Source organism: Vidua chalybeata, chromosome 4 (assembly GCF_026979565.1).
Source record: "Vidua chalybeata isolate OUT-0048 chromosome 4, bVidCha1 merged haplotype, whole genome shotgun sequence".
Taxonomy (NCBI): Eukaryota; Metazoa; Chordata; class Aves; order Passeriformes; family Viduidae; genus Vidua; species Vidua chalybeata.
The window spans coordinates 8211908-8225354 of NC_071533.1; the positions used below are offsets into that span (position 1 = coordinate 8211908).

At 36.5% G+C, this 13447-nt stretch overlaps 1 protein-coding gene across 1 annotated transcript in view; it reads right to left on the reverse strand.

Moving 5' to 3' along the window:
* Positions 1-13447, reverse strand: part of LRBA (LPS responsive beige-like anchor protein) — a 365752-nt gene that overhangs the window by 120994 nt on the left and 231311 nt on the right. The window lies entirely within an intron of this gene.

A 13447-nucleotide genomic window follows, 5' to 3' on the forward strand; every position in this document is an offset into this window, starting at 1 on the left:
AAGGAGAAGGAAAATCTGAGATTTGTCAATTTCAGCAAACACAAAAGCACTTAATAGAAAACCATCATAGAAAAAGAGACTCATACGCAATCCTTGTTAACATCACTCTTACCACAATTTCACTTGAGCAATACATTGTGTATAAAACCAAAAAAATGAAATTCACGTCCTTAACATAACAAAGACTGTTAATTAAACCAATCATTTGTTTACAGGTTTTTAACAAAGGAGGATTTTGCTTTGCATGTAGCATATATTGACAAATAAAACCTGCATTTTTGTAGCACAGAGAGCAGATGCACTATTATAAAAGCACTACACAATACAGCATAAAATATTGTACCAGTTTTGTGAATTAAAAGCAAACAAGACTGGCAAATCAAAAGCTGATGGCACAAATCAGAACATACAAAGCAAATCATCTTTGCCTCAATACAAGTGCCAACTTCTTTCCCAGCAAACACGCAAACACACACACACAGAGAAAGAGAAGGAAAAAACTGTAATTATTCCAATACAAAATTCTAGAAATGTGATGAAAGAACCAGAGATTGTCAAAGGTTGCTAAACATTTCTGGAACTGGGGAACTAATAGATTTGGGCAACACTGACACTTCCATAGTACACCCATAACCCATCCACACTAATTGGCAGAATTGTATAATTCTGTGGTGCTATTCAGAACCACTGAGGTTGGTTTTTGTCACATGCACATAAATATCCTCTAAGAATACAGCGCCAAAAGAGGTAACAAAGGAGACAAAGTTGCAGTGCTCGTGCACAGTGATCTCTTAGTACTTTTTGCTGGTATTCATCCATCTTATGATCTTGAAATTGGAGCTTCTAATTGCAATGATTGATTTTTTTTTTTTTTTTTTTTGAGGCAGACAGCAATGTGGTAACCTCCACTTTTCCACAATTAAAACCCAACAGCCTGTTTGTCCCCATGGGTCTGTGCATGGGAAATTCAAACATTTACTATGTGGATAGTGTGAGTAAAACCAGCACTCTAAATAATTATTCCTTTTACCCTGTGAAGTGAGCATTTTCTGTGAGTGTGAGACTGTGAACCCCGCACAAGGCCCAGAGCTTGCTGCTTGCAACCTCCTGAAAACTGGAAGGAAAAGCGCCAGCTTGAAAAGAGCAGAGGTGGCTTGCATTGTGCACCTCGTAGAGCCAATGGAGTAGATGAAGTAACTGAATTCAGAGGGAGAGGATTTACAGCAGGAACTGGACCTGCACCCCAGAAACACCACAGCCACTGCTGGAACCATCCTCTGGCGCACTCATTAACAAAACTGATCAGGAGACACGAGCAGCTGAGGCCCGGCTGAGCAGGGCCTTCATTCCCGGCTGGAGAAGGCTCTGCCTGCTCTGCGGCCTCACTTCAAAGTCTCTGGAGTTCAATTAAAACTGGATTAGGTTGGAGCAGCCCTTCTTTGGGACACTGTGCTCTCTGAAACTCCGGGAGCACTGACAGCACCCTAGACAGAGGTCTAGCCCGCCAGTGAACCAGTTGCCATGGCAGCCACAGCACTGCCGCGCTCCCGCTCATCGCTCCACCTAGGGCGGATGAAAGGTCCAGGAGACAAACACATTTCTTTCATGTGTATTGCTAAGTGTTCCTTATGAAAATCCAGTGCAACCTTTCACTCCTTAGAAAATATTATTAGAAACTCCTAGTTGCAGAAACTGGCTCGTTCTTCAAATTAAATTCAGCAGTTTTATTCTGGCAAACAAAATTTTTAATTTTTAAAATCACTTCTGACATCAGAACTACAACTTTCAAGAACTATTTTTGCATTTGCCTGTTTTCACCCATAAGCCACACAACACAGAGTTCCACTTCAGAATTTAAGAACAGCTATCATCTTCATACCATTGTACAATATTTTGAGGTTAAAGAGGTTAAAACCAACTCATTTCCTCCTTTTGTCACCACCAGTTTTGGAAGAAGTTGCGGAGCAGAGACTAATGAGAATGTACAGTCTAATATAATCTGCAGAAATAGTTCTGCCTTCCCCATGTGAGAAAGTATTTACAGAATTGCAGTTGATTCAACACACCAGATGGAAGTTCAATCTACTGCACATTTCATTTGTTTCAAAAGATACAGCACCTTATAGGAGAAAAGACAATTTATACTGTTTACCATTTCATTTAAAAACACATAAACAAATGAGGCAACTGTAAAGTTCTACAGTTTCAAAAATCTCATCAGACAAATTGTTCTGTAATTAGACTTTGGCAACACCAGATGAACAGGCATCATGACAACATTACTAAAACCACAAAATTACTTTCCTCTTTGAATGAAGTCCCTTCTATACTTCAAGTATTAGAAATTAAGGACTAAACCTGTACTCAGTCTCTGTACTCATGCTGATGGCCCCAACACTGCACAGCTGTCAGAAACTCCCTAAGAAATTAGTGAGTAAAGAATAGCCAGATTCAAATTCTGCTTGGAGAAGACTCTGAAATCAGAGTTGCATGAAAACTCAGGTAGCGCAGTATTGACCACAAATTAAGATCATACATAAATAATTGCTCACAATTTACAGTCATATATCTGCTAATTTCCCAAAAAAAAAAAAAAGCTCATTTACTTGGAAGCTATTCTGTCATTTTTCACTTTTTAATATAAATGCCCCATTCTACCTTTCCTTCAAAACCCTCCTTGATTATTGATCATAATGTCTATTGTTCATGCAATAGTTACAAAACCACCCCCATCACTACAGCTGCCTGCTGAATTAGGAAAGTAATATTTTACTAAAGACTAAATGAACAGTTTGCTTTACCTGTTAAGCAAGCCAATCAGCTCTCGTATATTTTATTTTATTTTAGAGAAAAGTACTATTGATCTTGAAAATGTGAATAGGCTAGAAGTAATTAAGTCTGCAAATGGGTTATAGAACTGAAACAGTAATTGAATAATTATATTACTTTAATATGCCAGCCAACTTTACTGCCATGAGTAAAATAAAAGCTAAATAGCTTATTTAAAAAGCTGATGCACATTTGTCTAATTTTAAATAAGTTATAATGCAAGACAAAAAAAAAAAAACCAACAAAGCACTGAATAAAAATATAGAGCATCTAATTTACATTCTAATTTGATTACAGTTGAGAGATAAAATTTATAAATACATTCTTGGTCATTTGGAGTAATTTTTACTCAAGAAGGCAGAATTACAGCACTCAGAGGCTACCAAATCTGACACTCAGTTCACAAGAAACCTGGATTTCTACTTTAACCTCAGCCTTGCATCTGAGGACCCTTGCTTCTACTGTCCAGGTATTATTTAGTTCCTGGCTGCAGGATTCACAAGGAAAGAGTCTGACTCTGCTCTTTGTTTAAATGCATATAAGTACAACTGAATTAACAGGGAATTAGATCAGACTATTAAAAATCTTAAATATCAACATGCTCTTCAATAAATCAGAGTTGTTTATTGGCTTATTTTAGATTTCTCAAAGAAGCAATAAATAAGATGTTTGCTTTAAATCTCAGATATTTACAAAATCAGCCACTGAAATCCACAGGCAATGAGTTGCAGCCTCCCAACCAGTCCCCCTGTGAGCATGCACAGTCTGTTACACAATCCTGTTCAGCATTTTCATGGGTGACAAACTCAATTAAACATATTCATTACTTTAATGTTCCACTAGACAGTTTTACCCGGCAAAAAAAATTTAAATAAATAAATAAATACTCGGTGACCTTTGTATTGATCAGAGCAAAATGGCTTATGCCTGGGTGTGGGTGGTGAAGGGACTGGGGAGGGGGGTGGTAAAGAACTCTTATGTTTTCTCTTCCAATTACTGAAGGAGATGATAAAACCACAGCAAATGATGTATCAGCTCATTTTATCTTATCGCTTTGGGGCTAGGTGACAATGAAGTTCATATTTCACTGGTTCCCATTGAAGATTGTGAAAATTACTTGCCCTTATGACCTGAAATTTCACTGGAAGACAGAAATTTCTCTTCTGCAAAGTAATGCAATTTTTCAGATGTCAACCTTTAGCCCAGCTTTAAAAATTAATTTCATTTATATTAACCAATGATATTGATATTTTCACAGAATGCTCTTTGATACATGAACCACCGACTAGCAAATTGATGTGCTCAAGAAGGATAGAATTATTTTATCTGAAGCTGCTGGGGACAGACAGATTTACCACAAACTGAAATTCCTATTCCACATTATGTTGTTTATATTAGCCTAAAATACCTCAAGGCTTCAGAACCTCTAAATAGTTTAATCTTTTATTAAGTTTTAGTTCTGTTTCTAGATCTGTTAGTTTTGAAATAATTTCTCTCTACACAATGAAAAAAGAAACACCATGTGCTTGGAAATAAGAGGAATAATAAGAATAAAGACTAACTGTCTCAGACCACAGATCGGTACATATATGATGGCATGAAAAATAGATTATTAAAATAGAGGAATGCACAACTCTATATTCTCCCTTTATCCTGTCACTTAAGCTATATTTCAGTGTGAAAAAAGGCATGCAACCTAAATTTTCTGAAAGTGGTCTTCTACTAACTATGGGTAACCTTCTTCCTGATTATCCCAATCTAACTTGGAAATAAAATTACTGAGGGAGCCTGCATTTCAGAACTTTTCTGATTTGCGTACATGGTTCTAAACACCTCACATATATCTGCATACAATGTTAGCAAATTTAGTACCAACTCTCTTACTTCCTTCAAATGAATCTCATAAACATTTTTTTTTCCTTTTTGATTACCCCTGCTGGGTTTTAGAGAGCAGGAGTTCATTACCACTATCAGAAAACACTTAATTAACCCAAAGAATAGGAACTTCTGATTTCTAAAGGCAATTATGCAAGGCAAATTATGCAGCCTCAGATAGTGGAAGTTCAAAAAGAAGAAAAATTAATATAGGTTAGTGTGACTGTCCAAGCCCTGCAAGGGTAAGGACATAAAGTTATTACTTTCTTTGCAAAATACGACAGCAGGCTTATTAATGATAAAAAAAGGAGCCAGAATTGCAGGAATGCACAGATTCTTGTAGGAGTCAACTGATATCTTGATTTAGTTACATTCTGTTTTAAGAGCTAGTTGGATCTGCTCCTCGGGAGGTAGATACAAAAGGCTCATATAGATGTTTACATCACCTGGAGAAGAGCAACATTTTTCCTCTCCCAGGGTTACCTGTTTTTGCTATTTGCTACAGTACTGATGTTCATACATATACAGACTTCATATACCTGGTATGTAAAATGACACAGACAACAAATCATAACCAAGAATCTTTCAATCATTTAGAAATAACTCAGCCTAGTCTTTTTGGACTGCATTAAATCATGCAACTTCATGATTTCATGTGTCAATGAATTCCATCAGTTAAACAGACACAGTGCAAATACTAAAGAAAGCTTGTTTTGATTTCATTTGTTATACATTGAAAAAATAACATTACAGGCAAAAGCTCAAGAAAAGAGCTTAAGCATCAGTGAGCAGAATTCCATGAAGTGATTTCTCACTGTGTAGAAGCTGTCAAAATAAGCTGATGATACTAAATAGTGGAATTTGCATCAAAAATGCTGAAATGAAAAATTATCATTATTAAGACTTTGTGGTAATGAATGATGCAGTGGTGCATTCCATGCTCATTACCCAGTGTGAGACAGAATTTTGGAAAACTAGCTGGGAAAAATCCCTTTGCCATAATTTTATCTATCCAGCTGAGAAGCAGGTGTCTAGATGTCTTCAAAAAGTCCTTCACAGCTCTCCTATTTTGATGCATAACTTTGTAGCACCACAACTGTTGCTACCTAGTTAGTTAGCTCACCTTCAAGTTTATTAATGCAGAGAACTAAAAGACAGAAAAACAGGAAGCTTTAGATGTTCCAAATTGTCACTCTGCAAAAACTGGTCAATTAATTTGTCTTCCCATCTCCTTGTGAGCTAACAAAAAAAAAGAAATATAAATTCAGATTGAATTCATTATGGAAATGTTTTATTATCGGAAAGGAGGTTATAAAATATGAAATCTTTTAAATCTTAACCTCAAAAGCTTTTAGCACACTCCCTAGAATCTGGTATTCCCAATAAGAAAAAAAAAAAAAAAAAAAGAAGTATGTTTTCGAGGTGATAAGTATGACCATGAGCCATATTTTGAAAATATAAATCGTACAGAGAGTTTCCTAGTAGAAATAAGACAACACAGGACTAGTGGCTCAAAACCATGTCATGATGTTGTAACACTACTGCAACTAAAAAAAAAGCCCTAAAATTCAAAACAAGCCCTAAAAAGCTTTCCCTTGTTCAAAGACGGAAATGGAAAAATAGTGAAAAGGAATCAAGCAGAGATTTTTTTTATATAATGACAAAAAGTTTGTAGATTTGGGTTTTTCTTAAGTTTTAAAGGTTTTTAAGTTTAAAGTCTGGTTGGTCCCTCTCCTTTTATAAAATACCTAGTGCAGAAAAGTCTTGGAGGATAGTCTTTATCAGACTATTGGTTGATCTATAACATGTACAGAGTTCGAAAATTAGGACAATTGCCAGACTTACAGCAGCTCATATCCACAGCAGTATTACTTACTGTGTATGGAGCAAGCATCTCAAAGGCAGGGCACAGAAAACAATGCAGGAGCCATCTTTGTTTTGCTGTTTCTTAAAGATATTTAGACATTGAATTTTTTTTTTTAATCATAGAATATCCTGAATTGGAGGAGACCCACAAGAACCTCTGAAATCCAATTCCCAGCCCTGCACAGGATATGCTCAAGAGTCACACTCTGTGCCCAAGAGTGTTGTCCAAACACTTCTTGAGCTCTGTCAGGCTGGTACTGTGATTACTGGCCTGGAGAGCCTCTGTTTTAAAAAAACAAGGCTCATGTTTGCTATAAATGTCTCTTCAAATTTGTATTTGGAACAGCAAATGAGAATAGTCATGTCAGATTTCCATTGGTGCCCTGCACCTGCCTATTTCACCACTTTCAGGATATGACTTCTCCCATGGGCTGCTTCTCCATGTATCCAGCAAAGGTCTCTCCAGTCAGAACATGTGCAAGTGGAAGCAGCAACTACAACCAAGAAGGAATCACTACACCTGCAACACTGGCAGCTGTCCAGTGTCTGCTGTTTCCATCTGATCTTACAGAAGGAGGAACAGAAAGCAAATGGGCAATGAAAAAATAAGTTTCAATGCCAAAAAAGGATTTTTTTTTTTAATCAGTGACCTGTAAGCTGACCTTCATATCCTTTCATCAGAAACAAAACAAAAACAAAAACTCCCCCACACATCTGGCAGGAAGCTAGAATACCAGTCATCAAGAAACACTGCATCTGATCAGCTCATTAATGAGAAGCAAGCCCATGCATCGAAGAACAGATGTGCCTCTTGAAGGCAAGGAGAAAAGTCAGACTCCAGAGCTGCCACGCCAGCCGTTCACATTAGAAGATTCTGGGCTGTGTTTCATGAGAGATGTGGCACACAAGGTGCCCCTTGCAAAGGGGTGTGGATGCAAAAATGGCTCAATGCCACCTTTGTGCTGCAGAGACTCTCAAGTGCTGCAGGAACCAAATCCCCTCCAAGTAAAATGGGGCAGCTGCAGGGGCTGACGTATATTTGCCTCATTTGGGATGCCCAGGACTGTATATAATACTGAACAAATTTTCCCTCTTGCCCTCAGAATCTGGGAAAGAAGATAGTACAGAACTGCTATAAAACCCTTCACTGCTCAAGCCCTTCTCCAGTCACTGCAAGTTCATTTACCATAAACCAAAGCTGAATACAGATATGACAACAAAATAGAGGAATTGTTCTTAGTTATCAACGGAGACGTCGCCTGTGTGCTCCTTTTTGTAACTAAGTCCCACATGAGTATACTTCATATTTTGTATCTCTGTTCTTACATTTGTCTTATATTCCTGTAAAAGTAGATTAATTTCTCAGAAGAAAGAACTGACTGAAATCAATCACTGACCAAGGTTTTGTTATGGCCTGTGACTGCAAGGGAGAACCCCTTAAGATCACCCATAGAAATAATGTGTCCAATTAAAACTTAGCCCATGTTTTTAAAGTTAAAAAAAAACGCCATGTGAAGAGGAGGTTTTATACAACAACTGCTGATACTCATCTTAGTACATGCTAAGCTAAAGTAATATAAATTCAGCTTTAAAGCACTCCTACAAGAAAAGACCCTTTCCCAAGATTAAGCAAGCTAGAGGCACAGCTAATGTGAAGTCTACAATTACATCTATGATTCTGGGGTAACAGAACAAGAACATAACCCTTATTTCAGCTTAAAAATGCAATAGAAAATTAAACTGCATTTCTAGTCCAAATGATGGATAAGAAAGGCTTGAAAATGTGATTCAAGTGTAACAGATACACAGACAGCAGTCTGGGGATAGCTGAACAATTGATCCAACAACATGATTTGCCTTGCCATTCCCCCTGGGGTATTAAATCTAAAACTTGCTACTCCTGAGGGCCCAATAAAAAATAAGTCTATCAAAGAATTCTGCAGATGACAGGAGGAGAGAGGGCAGTAAGTCTATGTGAAAATATTAGCTCTTGTGAAGAATTTTAATCTGGGCTGTGTTATGCATTTATCTTTCAAACCCACGATGCTGTTTTGCAAAACTGAAAGTTTTCCGAAGAGCCAGAAAAAGTCAAGTCTAATGTGGGAGTATTGACAAAGCCCCACTTTCCAGCCAGTACCTAACAGTGTTTCATAAATGCTGAAGTCAAGAGGGAAAAGTATTTTCAACTGCTTCTCTTTAGAAAAATCTAACCCTATAGCAATATCCTATCCATCCTGGCCTAAGTGCTGCCAAGAACAAAATTCCTCGCAAAAATACAGCAATTTATCCTGCTTGTGCGTGTTTCATTTACCAAAGTAACTTAAGGCAGCCTTTTAATAGGCAACTTTTATCAAATAAATTCACCAGAATTTAAAGAATTATGTGGGAGCCCTTTTTAAATCTTTTTTCGAATATGGAAAAGACCCTAAATGGATAGTAGCTCCCCTCCTAGTCAGCTCCACATTTTGAAAAAGATGTACAGTTTTTTAAAAGGAGAAGGAAACTGAAGGCATTAGAAAATTTGATCTTCCAGTGGTGTTTGCAGTTCTTAAGTGTTTTTTGGTGTGGAACTCAATGTTCTTCTTTTCTTTTAAAAAAAAAGAAATAAAAATTTATTTTAAGGCAGTAGATCTACATTTAGGGTTTTCTCTAGCTTTAGTACTTACAAGTACTAACAAGTACTAACACCTGTAATCAATTCTTCCCATAACATGTTAGCATTATAGATATTCAAGTGGGTAACAATTTTAAGATATGTGTTAGAGGAAAGAAGATTTGAGATCTTAAGCATAAAATATCTCACCCTACAAAGAGGAACACATTTACTGCTAGAAACTTTAGTAGATTTATCACTACAAGATAATCAATTTTCTATTTGAGGAGTTGGAAGTTGAAATCTGGTGGAGTTTCATGTTTGAGAACTTATTACAGGGCAAGGAAAGCATTTCTCACTCTTCCTTGAGCACATGAAAGCCAGCGACTGAAATGCTGAAATGACTTGGATGCAAAACTTGAGGCGGCAGTACAGACTAAAAATAACTCATCCAGACACATCTAGGAGTGTTCCACCAGTGAAGAATTGATAAACTGATCAATAAAACATCCTTCCTGCTTGACAAAACCTCCTTCCTTGCTTATCCTCCTTTAATAAGCATATAGGGGATTTTCAATATGAATTTTAAATTTAACAAAAGACTTAACAACTTTAATTTGTTACATTAATTGTTGATGATTCAAACATACTGTAGTAATTGAACCCACCAAAAAATAACTGAAATTGGCAACTATCTTCTTCTTAGCATTCCACCCAAACAAAATGTCCGCATTGATAAAATCCACTTTTAAAAACATGTATCCTTGCAAATCTTAAGTACTGTCATCTCATCACCCTGTTGGAGTTTGATTGATTACGCCTTTTCCTTATGTTCATTAATCTCATCACCTTATCTTTTACACCACTTCATTTTAGCAGAAAGGCAATAATAAAACCCTCATCCATTATCCTTTTACGCATCTAGTCAAGCGGAAATGGTTAATAACATGCTACAAATTGAACTTCAATCACCTCATTTTCTCCTTTGTCGAATGCACATTAAAGTATATTCCAAAAGTGCAATTTGTTTTACAGGGGAATTTGTATTATATTGCTACAGACAACTAAAATTAAGTGTTTCTCAGTTTGGTTATTAAATATATCCAACTGTCCTTTTATCTCTGATACTAAAACATTAACTCATTTTATTAGGGTGTAATAATACAAGAGCCTTATCTCCCAGAACACAGGGACATCTAGTCTGCCTAATACTAAGTGTTATACAATGGGTCATTTATCTTTTTCTTTTTTTAAAAATATGCTTCTGATAGTTTATGAATTGGTATATTATTGCAGATGAAATGGCTCTCCATTTAAGAAAAGTTAATTTGTTTACATGCAGGCTTATCTTCAAATGCAAGCCCTATTAGAGAAACAGTCTGTAACTGTCAGAGCATGTGAAGGAGGAAAAGAGGTGGTTGTAGAAAAATTTAGAACCCAGTAATTCAACTCTGATCACCAGCCTCCTGTTTGAATATTATCTGTGTTCCATATGCACTTTGCAAATATTCTATGATAAGATTCTAGGGAATTGAAGTAAGAGTCAAAGGACTTGTTTCTGTAAACTCTCCCCATCATTCCAAATACAGGCATATATTAGTAAACTAAAATAAATGACGTTTCTAAAAGAGCCCATCTAGTATAAAGAAGTTCCCAAATATGATGTGTTTGGACCTGTTTCCTCCCCAAAAAATATAAAAGGCTGGGTGAAATTATAGCTCCATTTAATTCAGTGACAGTAATCTCTTTTACAGAAAGGATGCAAGATCTCCTGCACTTTGTTCACCTTCTCAATGAAACAAGACTGGTCTGACTGACTCAGTAAAACTGCATATCCAAATAAACAAATACAACCATAAATATTCTGCAATTGTGACAATGACAGCCCATGCTTGATCTCATTTCAATTCTAAAGAAATTTATTGTTAACTTAGTATTAAACTTAGAAGAAGCCTAAGAACATCATCAATCCTAACTTCAGGTCAAGAAGATTGAACAGGAAACAGTATTTTTTATTATAAAAAAGCTTACAATAGTTAGTGTTACAGTGTATATATAAATGCACACTAATGATTTTTTAAAACGAAGTAATGACTACTCCTTAGTAGTCTGAAGCAAAGCTCTAGTTAACTAACAGTAAGTTAAAAAACCACTTCTATAGCTCCTTCAATGGCCTACCTTTTTTTCCCAAGTCTCTTGTCCATTAAAAGTTTGCCTTATTTCCAAAACAATTCCAACATTATTTCCTCTCTCCTGCTCTACCAACTTCCATTCAACCTGCATTTTTACAAGGATTTTTGCAGGTGGCTGCCCTGCAAACATTGCACCTCATCTTATTGATCCCCAGTCACTTTCTACTGCTACCCCAATCCCTCCTTTTTCCAAGGACTATGAGGGTAAGGCTGGAGTTCAACAGGTATGCAGATAGAAAGTCACCTAGGGCAGGGAGAGGGACAATAATGCAGGGGTGAAGGAGATGGGTGGTTCTAGTCTGACTCACTACTATACATAGTTGCTAGTTTCATTGAAATTTCGCAAGTTGCTTCTTCATCTTTGAAAGCATATTGGGTTTTATTTTCTCGTAGTTTGGCCAACTTGTAGCCAACTGTTGCTTCTAGTCCTGCATTTAGAGAGAAAGATTTCTGGCCTGTGTTTGAAAACTTTGGTTCTCCAATACTGCCACAGCCCAGGATGAGGTTTGTTTTGCACTCCAGTAATATAAAAAGCATTCTGTTTCACCACAGCATAGGGAATCTTCACACCACTCTGTGTTCATGGCACATTCAGCCCTGGAATTGCAAATGCAATTCTCACCAAAATAAATTATTTGGCTGCTCAAGAATTCAGGCTTCTTCATCCTCACAAAGTTCGAAATACGCGACTGTTTCTTGAGCTATCCCAAACTGAATTTGATCTCAACTCAAAATTATACAGATGAGTTAATATGCTTGCCATCCACTCAAATTCAGAGTCACTGAATTCAAACAAAATATTTTATTATTTGTTAAACCCTGCATGCTTAAATTTTCCTTTCCAGTTTCACATATGACCACCAAAATAGTGGCTGGAATCCAAAACCTGCAGAGTCACCACCTTAAAATATTAGAGGCATATCAAACAGTAAAAATACAAATTGCTAAACTGTGAATACACAGAATTTGATCTTAATCATTGACCGATTTCTTTTTTACATTTTGATCATTTTTCTGAAACCTATCTTTCAGAAAAGTGCTTTAAGTATCCCTGCTTAACAACATCTCCCTCTTCTGAATGTGTTAACTGAGGATGTTTTCTACTTTCTTCCCTTTTGTTATTTAATTTACATTAAACCAGATGTTTGAGAGAGCTGTTCAGGTTCTTATGAGAAAGTCTAGTACCCAAGTGAAATGAAGAGGGAATTGGAGTAGGCTATAAACCTACGAAGCTCCTAAACTGCTGTCTGTGGTTGACTGACAGAGGTGCAAGTTTATACACAATCTAAGTTCAACCCTTCAGCTGATGCCACACTTCTGCAAAATGTAAATTACTGTTACTTTAGTGCTCAAATGCAGCAGTTTATTGCAGAAACAAATGAACAACTGAACACTAACAAAGTCAACTAAAGTCTTGATTCCATTCTCTAACCACCATTCCTGTACCACATAACATGTCATCATCCATAAGTAAATGAGTTAATCAAATTAATGAGGATTCAGACAAATCGGCTGCCTAACGAGCACTCAAACTGATGTGGCAAGGGTTATGCTCCAGTGCTGACAAAATCAGTTTGATGAAACTCTGACAAAAGCAGCAAAGCACTGTTCCTTCAGCATGTTTTCCTGCATCTTATTAACATGAAATTATAATTGCTATTTGCAAACTATATAGAGAGACCATTCATTGTGGAAGTCATGTAAACATATGCTTTATCTACTCCTCTCTCCAGCAAACCTGTCTATATTGCTGGAATTCAGGATAATAATTATTCCATTCTTTTTGCAAAGGGCAATCAGATAGAGTTGTTTAAAGCAATTTAGATGGAATATGCCAAGAGAATTTCCAGAGACACTACATTGTATGATTTTGCATTTTATGAACGTGACATTTGGCAATAAATAAAAAATAAAACAAACAAAATAAATCAAAACATTATGCAGCTTTCCAAACACTTCAGAAAATTAATATTAGAATCTCTCAAAAAGCAAATTTCAAAAAATCTGGCTCCCATATTTAGATGAATGATAGTGCTTGTATGATGATTTCCAAACTCCATAATGCTAAGAAGCAACAAACACAGGCCAACGA